The sequence below is a fragment of the Salmo salar genome, chromosome ssa20, assembly GCF_905237065.1.
Source record: "Salmo salar chromosome ssa20, Ssal_v3.1, whole genome shotgun sequence".
Lineage (NCBI taxonomy): Eukaryota > Metazoa > Chordata > Actinopteri > Salmoniformes > Salmonidae > Salmo > Salmo salar.
Genome location: NC_059461.1, coordinates 24,181,127 through 24,194,048, shown reverse-complemented (window position 1 = coordinate 24,194,048; position 12,922 = coordinate 24,181,127). Strand labels below are relative to the sequence as shown.

Sequence of the window (12,922 nt, the reverse complement as noted above, 5' to 3'; positions counted from 1 at the left end):
TATTTTTTTAAAAGTTAAGATGTATATATTTCGTATAAATATATTTTAATATTATTTAAAAACCGTCTACAGGATACCCAACATTTACACAGCAGCTACCGGGAATAATTGATTTGGATCATCCAACATTAGATGAGGAAACACAGGTGCAAACAGCGGCCGGTTCTTCTTTACACAGCCCGTCACCATCAAGCTATTTTCGACGTAAGTCCAAAAATAAAATGCGTAATAATATTTATACATTAAAACAAAAAGTGTGTACACTATTTTAAAAAGTTAATCTTGTGTTTACAGCGGACAGAACCCCAACAAGAATACCTGAAGCATTATGGACTCTACCTCTGAACGACTTCGGGGGCGCTGAAACAGATGATATTCTACCGTTCTGTACGAACGGTTTTACCATAACTCCAAACAACCCAAGAAGCGCCGCTTTAACACACAGCTACACACCCCCTGGAACCTCCAGCCAATCGCTACATAATCTAGCATTTATGGCGCATCGCAATACTTTGGCACAAGTGCACCGCGCAGAATCACCACGGCCCGAGAAGGGCGACTGGTCTGAAAACGATTGGATTCAAGAACATGCTATCTATGGGTACAGTATGACCCCGTTATACATTTTTATTATTAGTTATACATTTTTTGATAGAATATGATAAAACAATGTCAAATAATGTTTTTTTTCAGACTCCAACGATAGCTATACAAACCCTGCAGAATCTACAAATCCAGAGGATATTGGGATAGGACCCGTGTTATCCAGGATTCCTCAGAACAGCAAGCGCCAAAAAAACGGAGGTAATTTAACTATATATATATATATATATTGTTAATATATTAATATATCTGAAATGTATTTGAAATGTTTATATAATATATTTTTAATACCCTATTTTGTATCTATTTTTCTTTCAGACTCATCCCAAGCGTATACCGACAAAGAAGGCCCAATATGTCGAGAGGACGAGGTCGAGGAGGAATTTGGTGCCCAGGACATACCTAGTAAAACATTGAAACCTGATAATTTCAACGCTTTAAATGACAATTTGGAGGTAGACGATGTGTTGATGTATGAGGCGGCCAAACAGTTTGATACAGCCAATTATGAGGTAGAAACAACAGATCCTGAAATAGATCAAGATAGGTTTCTCACAGCCTTTTACAGGGCGCTAAAAGCCAGAGAGGTTCAGCTACACAAACGTATGGTTGCTTTATTAAAGCGTCAATACAGTCAAGATCTATCCTTCTGGCATAGAACAATGCCCCGCTTGTTAAACAACAATCTGATTAAAAAAAGCCCAAACAAGCGCTAAAAACCTGTATGTAACATGGATCCTTCTAGAATACCACCAGAACTCATATCCTTAATTAACCAAATGAATGAGACAGGGCCAACATCTCCATCAATAATTCAGACAGATGAAAACCTGTTATCACAGATACCAGCAGAACTCATATCCTTAATTAACCAAATGAATGAGACAGGGCCAACATCTCCATCAATAATTCAGACAGATGAAAACGTGTTATCACAGATACCAGCAGAACTCATATCCTTAATTAACCAAATGACTGAGAGCACAACATCTTCAACACCCTCCCACACACACGCACACCTCCTTTAACTCCTATGTCCGAGGAGTCTGAGCAACCACACAATGTTTTTGAGGAATTGGAAAATTGTGTAATAAATCAGAGTGGCGATGGTATTGATAGAAGTGTTCGTGTTGTGTACCGAAATAAATTCAGCAATACAGAGATTAGACCGTTTTTTAATTTCACATGGATGAATCAGAACCTTGATTATACAGTTTTTTATGTGATGATCTTGGATACTCTGAGCGAACTTTTAGAAAGGGCTACAGATTTTTCCGAACCTCGTGATGTCTTACAACTTGAAATTTGTGGAGATAGTATGCAAAACACTGTATCTCTTGTTTTACCCAATGCCGAAGCAGATCCTGAACAATTTATAGCACTGCTGGAACGACTTGTTCAATCTAATTTATCCATCATAGCTGATAGGACCATAGAGCTCATTGTACAAATTGTACGTCAACCCCTAGGTGGAGGGGGTCAGAGAAGGAAACTTGAGTCTCATGCAATCAGAAATCATAAACAATAAAAGGGCATATCTCATAAATGTTCACAATCCTGGTAATCAGTTATGCTTTGCAATAGGCCTAGCACATTTACTCAACCCGGGATGTACTGATCTAGAGGCTTTACAAAAGGCTCGGGAGCTCCAAATTGCCGTGGGTCTAGGTATACAGGAGGCTGTGGCTTTCTCTGACATAGTCAAATTTGAAAATTTTCTGAACATCAAGATTGTGGTTTTGTACCATAGTAGAGCTAATTCAGCGCTCTTGAAATTCCAGAACAACCCACAACCTCATCCTCAGATTCTGTACTTTTATGTGCAAAACGCCCATTATTATGCTATTACCAACATCACAGCGTTTTTAGGAGCGCCTTATGTGTGTCCAGCCTGTCATACAGGCTACACCCGAAAGGGGGGGCACTCTTGTCGTTATAACTGTTCAGTATGTCTGGATGAAACTTGTCCGATGCAACCCTTAACCTGTTAGGGCTAGGGGGCAGTATTGACACGACCGGATAAAAAACGTACCCGATTTAATCTGGTTACTACTCCTGCCCAGTAACTAGAATATGCATATAATTATTGGCTTTGGATAGAAAACACCCTAAAGTTTCTAAAACTGTTTGAATGGTGTCTGTGAGTATAACAGAACTCATATGGCAGGCCAAAACCTGAGAAGATTCCATGCAGGAAGTGGCCTGTCTGAAAAGTTGTGTTTCATCTTGGCTCTTTTTATTGAAGACTGAGGATCTTTGCAATAACGTGACACTTCCTACGGCTCCCATAGGCTCTCAGAGCCCGGGAAAAAGCTGAACGATATCGAGGCAGGCTCTGGCTGAAACACTTTATCGCGTTTGGCAAGTGGCCGATCAGAGTACTATGGGCTTAGGCGCGTGGTTGACATGCTTCGAAGTACGGTAATGGAATATTTAGACATTTTTTGTCACGAATTGCGCCATGCTCGTCACCCTTATTTACCCTTTCGGATAGTGTCTTGAACGCACGAACAAAACAGCGCTATTTGGATATAACGATGGATTATTTTGAACCAAACCAACATTTGTTATTGAAGTAGAAGTCCTGGGAGTGCATTCTGACGAAGACAGCAAAGGTAATAACATTTTTCTTATAGTAAATCTGACCTTGGTGAGTGCTAAACTTGCTGGGTGTCTAAATAGCTAGCCCTGTGATGCCGGGCTATCTACTCAGAATATTGCAAAATGTGCTTTCACCGAAAAGCTATTTTAAAATCGGACATAGCGAGTGCATAGAGGAGTTCTGTATCTATCATTCTTAAAATAATTGTTATGCTTTTTGTGAACGTTTATCGTGAGTAATTTAGTAAATTCACCGGAAGTTTGCGGGGAGTATGCTAGTTCTGAACGTCACATGCTAATGTAAAAAGCTGGTTTTTGATATAAATATGAACTTGATTGAACAAAACATGCATGTATTGTATAACATAATGTCCTAAGATTGATGATCTTCATCAGATGACAAAGGTTAGTGCTGCATTTAGTTTCTAACCCATGAGATCGGCTCAAATGCCTGAGGCCTTGGGTTTTGAAAACTCTGTGAAAGGTTGGTTTCCTCATCTCTTCACATCTGAGGAGAATCTACATTATATTGGATCTTATGAGACAGTATGTCATAACACCTTTGATTTCCGTAAAGAGATGGAGTCATACTGTGACAATGATGTGGTTATACTTCGTGACGGACGCCTCAGATTCAGAGAAGAGGTAATCAAAGATGCCGGCATTGACCCCTGGAGCTGTACAATGTATTGCATCGGCATGCATGAAAACCTATCGTACACACTTTTTACCTCCAGCATCTATAGTTATTCCATCGCCTGACAACTACCAACGACAATTCAAGTCATACTCTAGGGGGTCCATTCAATGGTTGGGGTACTTGGCCCAGGATAAAAACATTTTTATTCAACATGCTTTGAATAGTGGGGAGAAGGCTGTTGGGCCGTATCACGTAGATGGATACACACAGATTGACGGTGTTGAGACAGTGTTTGAGTACAACGGTTGTTTCTTCCACGGTTGTAAATCTTTCTTTGTGCCCCAGGCCATGTGTGTCCTAACCCAAAATACTTTTGGGGATATGTAACAGGAGTTCCAAGACAAATTGGAATCTTTACAGGCTACTTATGGGTTGAAAGTGAATGTGATGTGGGAGCATGAGTGGACCACACTCAAAAAGTCTGATCCTCATGTTTGAGTTTTCCTTTCCAGCTTTGACACACCAGAACCCTTGGAACCCCGACAGGCCTTTTATGGAGGTCGTACCAATGCTTTGACATTACGTTATGTAGTGCAACCCGACGAGACAATAGGATATGTAGATTTTACATCCCTTTATCCTCATGTAATGAGTTCCTCTTGCTATCCTATGGGTCATCCTGAAATTATTCACCGTGACTTTGACCACAAAACTATTTTGCTCTCATTAAAGCAACGGTTTACCCTCAGAGAGAATACAGTGTGATTTCTGACCCTACTTGATGGGTCAGGTGTGTATGCCCATATATGGGCATCCTGCAGGACATCCTGCCTTCCATTCTCATGGTAAGGGGAGTGTGTTTATTTAACCAGATAGTGCATCTGTTCCTTTGAAGCTGTCATGATGATTGATGTGTAGGGACCTCGTTGAACTGGGCGATGTGTTTGAACATTTCAAAGAGTATGACCCCCACCCTGTTGTAGTGACCTTAGGGCTGTTGTCTATGAAACAGGAATGTCCGGGGTTATTGGGGGGCAGAAGCATTATAAATAAACCCCAGAACACCAAACAAGCGACCACGATAAAGCAATAAAGAAATTAAACATGGTGTTACGACCGCGTGGTGCAGCGTGGTAGGAGTACATTTTTCTTTAATTTAAATGCACCACCAAAAAACAATAAACAATACAACGAACGTAAAGCTAGGAGTGCAAACACATGCAACACAAAATACAAGATCCCACAACTGAAGGTGGGAAAAAGGGCTGCCTAAGTATGATCCCCAATCAGAGACAACGATAGACAGCTGCCTCTGATTGGGAACCATACTCGGCCAACTTAGAAATATAAACATAGATTTCCCACCCTAGTCACACCCTGACCTACCAAATAGAGAATTTAAAGGATCTCTAAGGTCAGGGCGTGACACATGGATTTTGTGATCAGTGACACACACGTGATGACGTAACAACGGAAGCAGGACCTCGGTTGAAACATAGAGAAAGGCCCGAGTATAAAGCATCAATATACGATACGCCAAAAAAGCGGTTTCTAAATATGTATAGAACCCAAATACCGCACACAGCGGTGTTGAAAGATCAAGTGTTGATGTCTAATGGACAGCTATGGGGTTATCTGTTTGATTACCCGGCCTGTAGAGTGAAACTCTATTCCGTAGCCGAAGGAGAATAATATACAAACCAGACTTTAGGTGTGGGCTACAGGCTTGAAGACTGGCAGGTGTTTCGCAAGGTGGTGTGTCCCGAACTGAGAGTTATCACAAAGGGGTGTAGCTTGTTCACAGGCTACGAGACCCGTTGGGAAGGTGCCTCTGACTCCTCGGGAAGAATATTTCATAGGGTGAAAATACAAAGAAAGAATGGTCTTCCGTGTGGGTGCGTGGAGTTCTATATCAGCATCGAGAAAATCCGCAATGACGACAACAGTGATGGTGGCCTGACTGGGGATTTTAGGTTGGGTATGCTTATTCCTTTTAAAAGTTGGGATATAATGGAATTGAAAATGTTAGTTACTGGAAGCTCTTTTTGTACAGAGCCAACAATGGCAGAGTACTGTTCAGCTAAGGAAGTGCATAATATATACGAATCCTAAGGATTATGCTTCAAAGCAACCCCAAGAAGGTTCATCCTCAGAAGGGTCAGCCCCCGAAGAAAACTAAGTACGCAGCTGCTACGTTAACCACGCCCCGATACCAAAGGAATGGTTCAACAATAAAATGGGTGACCATAAAGCCTCCGGTTCTTCATTTCAGCATATACCATGGATATTCATATACTATACCAGGACTCCGATACGTCATGGGTACCAGACCCTAAGGACTCTATGCCTCACAGCCCTACATTCTACTCCCCCAAGGCAAGCCCCCTGACACCCCCCACATGTACACCGCCTGAGGATGTGTTTGATGTGGTGGTCAGTACTATCAAGGCCTCTGTAGCCGCACTTTTAGACGTGGTGATTGGAGAGTATAGAAGAGAAAAATGCATCGGTTGTGAGATCAATCACCCCAGCCAACGATGACATCCGTGTTTTATATGACCCACCCCGGTACTACTTCTTCAACCATTTTGAGGAGCTGGTGAAAAGACTGTGGTCCAGCCGCTTTATACCATCGATGGTCAGAGCCCGGGAGTCTATGGGTCTTGTGTCATCTATTCCCAGAGTTTACGGGGTAACCGAGGCTTTCCTACATGAACTGAAGGAGGTGATCGACATCCACGAGAAACTCAAAGAAATCCGGCACACACTGGTGGACAACAACAAGTACATGGAAGCTTTGGTGGCTGATGTGGTGACTTTCTGGCTCAATAAACCCTAAGAGAACGAGTATCAATACATATTTTTTTTTTAGATGTAAAGCAATGGGTAACTATATGCATACAATGTTAGAGAGAATAAATAAATACAAATCTTTAGAGAGAACTTACAAATGTTATGCAGCAAATTATTGAAAATAAAGTGAAAAATGTATCGTTCTACACAACCCACAATACAGGGGTTAATGCAGAGCGTGTGCTAAAAATTGAGCAAATCATGAATCATGTAAGACATACGGGCGAGAATCTACAATGGACACAACTGGTATCCCATCTTGTGGATGATTCTGAGGAACTAGAAACATCCTTGTCTAAGAATTTACTTTATTTGTTTGAAACACCATTTAATTGTAACATGTATCATGTTTGTTGTTTATATACTTATATAACGGATGTGTGTGTTTTAAAAATTCAGAGATACAAGCCCTTGCAGATAAAAATGATGGAAATCGCTACATGCTAATGGTTATAGATATTTTCTCTAAAATAGCATTTGTAAGGGTCTTAAACCTGTTAGGGCTAGGGGGCAGTATTGACACGGCTGGATAAAAAACATACCCGATTTAATCTGGTTACCACTCCTACCCAGTAACTAGAATATGCATATACTTATTACATATGGATAGAAAACACCCTAAAGTTTCTAAAACTGTTTGAATGGTGTCTGTGAGTATAACAGAACTCAAATGGCAGGTCAAAACCTGAGAGATTCCTTTACAGGAAGTGGCCTGTCTGACCATTTCTTTAACTTCTTTTCCATCTCTATCTTTTACTAAGGATCTCTGCTCTAACGTGACACTTCCCACGTCTTCGATAGGCTCTCAGAGCCCGGGAAAAAACAGAATGTCGTCATTCCAGCCCCAGGCTGAAACACATTATCGCCTTTCTCAAGTGGCCGATCAAGGGACTCTGGGCTTATGCGCGTGACCCGACCGCCCCCGCCTTTGTGATTTTTTCCTCTGTTTGCCGAAAAGGAGATTCCCTGTCGGAATATTATCGCTTTTCTACGAGAAAAATGGCGTAAAAATTGATTTTAAACAGCGGTTGACATGCTTCGAAGTACGGTAATGGAATATTTAGAATTTTATTGTCACGAATTGCGCCATGCGCGCGACACTTCTTTACCATTTCGGATAGTGTCTGGAACGCACGAAGAAAACGCCGCTATTCGGATATAACGATGGATTATTTTGGACCAAACCAACATTTGTTATTGAAGTAGCAGTCCTGGGAGTGCATTCTGACGAAGACAACAAAAGGTAATCAAACTTTTATAATAGTAAATATGATTATGGTGAGTGCTAAACTTGCCGGGTGTCTAAATAGCGAGCCCGTGATGCCTGGGCTATGTACTTAGAATATTGCAAAATGTGCTTTCACCAAAAAGCTATTTTAAAATCGGACATATCGAGTGCATAGAGGAGGTCTGTATCTATAATTCTTAAAATAATTGTTATGCTTTTTGTGAACGTTTATCGTGAGTAATTTAGTAAAATGTTAGCGAATTCCCCGGAAGTTTGCGGGGGTATGCTAGTTCTGAACGTCACATGCTAATGTAAAAAGCTGGTTTTTGATATAAATATGAACTTGATTGAACAAAACATGCATGTATTGTATAACATAATGTCCTAGGGTTGTCATCTGATGAAGATCATCAAAGGTGAGTGCTGCATTTAGCTGTCTTCTGGGTTTTGGTGACATTATATGCTGGCTTGAAAAATGGGTGTCTGATTATTTCTGGCTTGGTACTCTGCTGACATAATCTAATGTTTTGCTTTCGTTGTAAAGCCTTTTTGAAATCGGACAGTGTGGTTAGATTAACGAGAGTCTTGTCTTTAAATAGCTGTAAAATAGTCATATGTTTGAGAAATTGAAGTAATAGGATTTTTAAGGTTTTGAAAATCGCGCCACAGGCTTAAAGTGGCTGTTGAGTAGGTGGGACGCAAGCGTCCCACCTAGCCCATAGAGGTTAAAAAATAAGAGTGGGGCAGAGGTGACCCGGGCCTTTGACTCTATCTTGAAGGAAGGAGGAGCACCCAAGAAAGTGCAGCCTGACGGCGGAAAATATTTTTTGAATAATACTTTTCAGAAACTCATGAAGAAGCACAATATCGTACATTTTGCTACAGGTTCGGATTTGAAAGCTTCAGTTGTGGAACGCTTTAACAGAACTTTGAAGGAGAGGATGTGGAAATACTTTACAGCTCACAACACACGTAGATATATCAATATAGTTCAAGATTTAGTAAAGGGTTACAACTACAGCTTCCATAAGAGTATATGGATGAAGCCCTCTGAGGTCTCTTCTGAAAACTCTTTTCAAGTCTTTAAAAATCTGTATGGTTTGTTCCCCCTTCGCCGTAAGATTTTTTTTAAATTTTAAATTCACAGTGGGGGACTTGGTACGTATATCCAAGTTGAGGGGTGTTTTCGACCAAAAATATGGAAGCAAAGTTACAGCGATGAGTTGTTCAGAGTTACCGAATGTCTACCACGTATACCCCCTATTTACAAGTTAAAAGATTATGATGGGGAGCTTATAGAGGGTTCCTTTTATGAGAAGGAACTACAGAAGGTACAGTTGGGTAAAGACAAAGTCTTTCACGTGGAGGAGATTCTGGATCAAAAAAGAGAAAAGGGTAAAAAATGGGTGTTGGTCCGTTGGAAAAACTGGTCCTAAAAGTTCAACAGTTGGGTATTAGAGCACGATGTGGTGGAGGCCGCCGGGGTTAACTTAAACCCTCATGCATGATAAAAACACCATCATTCGAGTGTACACAGGAGTGCATCATGGAACACAATGGATTCTACCTGACTCTCCCCAGTAATGCGTCTGCACATATATATATGAATAACCAAAGTTCGAATTATACAACCAATTTTCCAAAGCCTATAGAGTTATCAGAGGCCTGGGAAGTAGGTCTCAGCGAGATTACATACCCCCATAGTTGGTATAATATCAAGGATAAGGACCGTGACTTTCATCTCAAAAGGATATCGGAACCTCCGAAACTTATAAAGCATAAAAAAGGGTTCTATAGAACTGTAGACAGGATCATCTCAGAGTTGAACAATCTCCTAACCCTGAACAATATGGAAATACTCTTGAACTACAACCCTATTCATAAACATGTACAAACCTCAGGGGATGCTGATGGGAGTATAAAGACCAGCGATAATTCAGCCTACATGTTGGGGATGAATTCCAATAAATGAACGTATGTGAGAGATAAATTATTCCCATTCCCTGCGGACATACATGCAGGGTTTTACAACATATTTGTGTATACCGACATCATATCCTATCAAAGGGTAGGAGACAGTTATGTGCCCCTCCTGAGAACAGTTCATATAGAGGGAACGGATGGTGATGTAGTCACTGTTAACTATGACAAGCCCCACTATGTACCTGTAAGCAAGAAACATATTGAAAACATTCTGGTTGAGCTTAAAACGGATCAGAATGAAAATATCGAATTTACTTATGGTAAAACGATTGTAAAACTCCCCTTTAGACCCACCAAAACCTCTCTACATATCTAATATATTATTAGTATTATATATATATATATATATATATATATGTGTTTTTTATAAACATAATACAAATAAATGAAAATGGTTATGGAACACAACCACCATCTCGACCCTAACCGATATGTCTCATACTATGTTGATCAAGTGGGTAATGGATTACCCGGCAATCACGGATCCCCGACCATGTACGGTTCGGGGATAGGAGGCATATTTTGTAGCCTCTTTAGGATGGTTTTACCGTTTATGAAGAGAGGCCTCAGCATAGCCAAACCACATTTAAAATCAGCGGTTAAAAATATTGTGAGGTTGTAGCCAATGCTATGACCTGAAGGGCTTCATCAGATCCCAATCATCAAGAAGGCTCGGGGCTTATGCTGTTGTCTTTAAGACCAAAAAAGACACCTCCAGGTATAAGGCACAGGCCAGCCCCTAAAAAGCAGAGGTTAACCGTTAAAAGAAACTCAGTAAGTCAAAGACGAGGTAAAGTGAGGAGGTCTGGACCAAAAACGGCAAAAAGAATACTCTGAAGTATTTTCTAAAAGAACAAGCAACATGGCTCTTATACGCCGCATGTCCTCTGAAGCTATAAAGACAGAGCTCAATCTTTTCACGGCCCCCTTAACCTAATTTTCAATAGATAGGTCCTGTTATGTGGAGATAGCCCCACTCTCTGCCATTACAGACAACGGTCCTATAGAATTTTTTATACCAGGCCATGGTGACAGCTACCTGGACCTCAACAACACCTTATTGCATTTACGTCTCAAAGTGACCAAAAGAAATGGTACTAATATTGCAAACGATTCCAATGTGAGTCTCATTAATTATCCCTTGGCGACCATCTTCTTCTCCCAAGTGGATGTGACTTTGGGTGAACGCCTAATCAGTCAAAGCAGTGCCACCTATCCTTATAGGGCCATCCTGGAATGTTTACTAAACTACTCCGAAGACACTCTGAAGACACAATTCAGCGCCGGGCTGTTTACCAAGGATACTGCAGGAGCATCTATGGAATCCACAGTCCCGACAACCGGTGCAAACAAACGTGCTCGCTACTGTGCTGTATCTCGAGAGTTTCATCTGCTAGGGCCTATACACATTTTCTTTCAAGGAACGTTTACTCTTAAATTCAGTTGATTTAAGGCTAAAATTAACCAGGGTCAAGGATGAGTTTTGTCTGATGTCTGCCCAAGACGGGGACTTTAGTTTAAAAGTTTCAATGCAGAGTATGTAGCTCTCTGTCAGGACGGACGTCAGGTCCCTGCTAAGGCTTTCCAACCGCAATTTAACCTCTCTTGGGTAGGGGGCAGTATTTTGACGTCCAGATGAAAAGTGTGCCCAAAGTAAACTGCCTGTTACTCAGCCCCACAAGCTAGGATATGCATATAATTGGTAGATTTGGATAGGAAACACTCTAAAGTTTTTAGAATACCCAAGAGCTAGAAGGTCTCATAAGCCACTTGATTGGAAAACAATTTTGTGGAGTCTGGGCTTGTGATGAACTACCAATTGAGAAATGTCAGGAGCGACCGGCCATGTTTATTGTCAATACCCATCCTAAACACATGCCGGGTGAACATTGGCTTGCTGTGACATTAGAACACGAAGGAGGAAGAAAAATCTAAACTTTTTTGGATTCCTACGGCTTTCCCCCCGGATTTTCACATTTCCCCAAATCTGTTAACCTCTTGATGGTCGCCTAGGATAGGGGGCGCCACAGCACATTTTGAAAGAAATTCGTGCCCATTTTAAACGGCCTACTACTCAAACTCAGAAGCTAGGATATGCATATAATTAATACTTGTGGATAGAAAACACCCTAAAGTTTCTAAAACTGTTTGAATGGTGTCTGTGAGTATAACAGAACTCATATGGCAGTCAAAACCCCCAGACAGATGGAAACAGGAAGTGGAATTCTGAATTGCGAACTCAACTTCATCACGTTGCCTATTAATCACACCGTGAGCTATGGTTCATTGAGCACTTCCTATTGCTTCCACTAGATGTCCCCAGTCTTTACAAAGTGATTTGAGACTCCTACTGTGAAAACTGACAGAATGACACGCTGTGGAACGTGGTCACACGGAGAGGGCCATCACCATTATGACGCCGGCGCCCCTGGTTACCCTCCCCTTTCGAAACGTTTTGAAACACAATGCAATCATCCTCCTTGAATCTTATTGGCGCTCTTGTTGAAAAACGCCCTGAAGATTTATGTTATACAACGTTTAACATGTTTGAACGAACCTAAATGGAAAAAAATGCATTTTCTCGAAATGGCTGTCCCGTAGCCGACGGAGCATTTGGATCAGCTTTCAGACGCGCTAACAAGAACAAGCTCTTGGAACATAAAGGAGTAATTTTTTCGAACAAAAATACATTTGTTGTGGACCTGGGATTCCTGGAAGTGCTTTCTGATGAAGACAACCAAAGGTAAGGGATTATTGACAATAGTATACAAGACTAGATGTGATATGCGATTGTTCCAAGATGGCGCTGACCTGTAACGTTAGCCTATTTTTCAGAGTATCGCATCCCCTTTCATCGCAAAGTATGATTACCCAGTAAAGTTAATTTTAAATTTGGCATTACAGGTGCTTTCAAGAGATATTCATCTATAAATCTTAGAATGACAATATTACATTTTAAAAATGTTTTCGAATAGTAATTTAGTAAATTGTAGCTCTGTTTCATCGGATGCATT

At 40.9% G+C, this 12,922-nt stretch overlaps 1 long non-coding RNA gene and 1 pseudogene across 2 annotated transcripts in view; one reads left to right on the top strand and one right to left on the bottom strand.

Moving 5' to 3' along the window:
• Positions 1-12,922, bottom strand: part of LOC106580214 (calcineurin-binding protein cabin-1-like) — a 150,290-nt pseudogene that overhangs the window by 71,843 nt on the left and 65,525 nt on the right. The window lies entirely within an intron of this gene.
• On the top strand, positions 334-1,769 carry LOC106579872 (uncharacterized). The gene is made up of 3 exons (XR_001322764.2): positions 334-601; positions 694-804; positions 922-1,769. It is a non-coding gene; the product is annotated as an uncharacterized lncRNA (long non-coding RNA).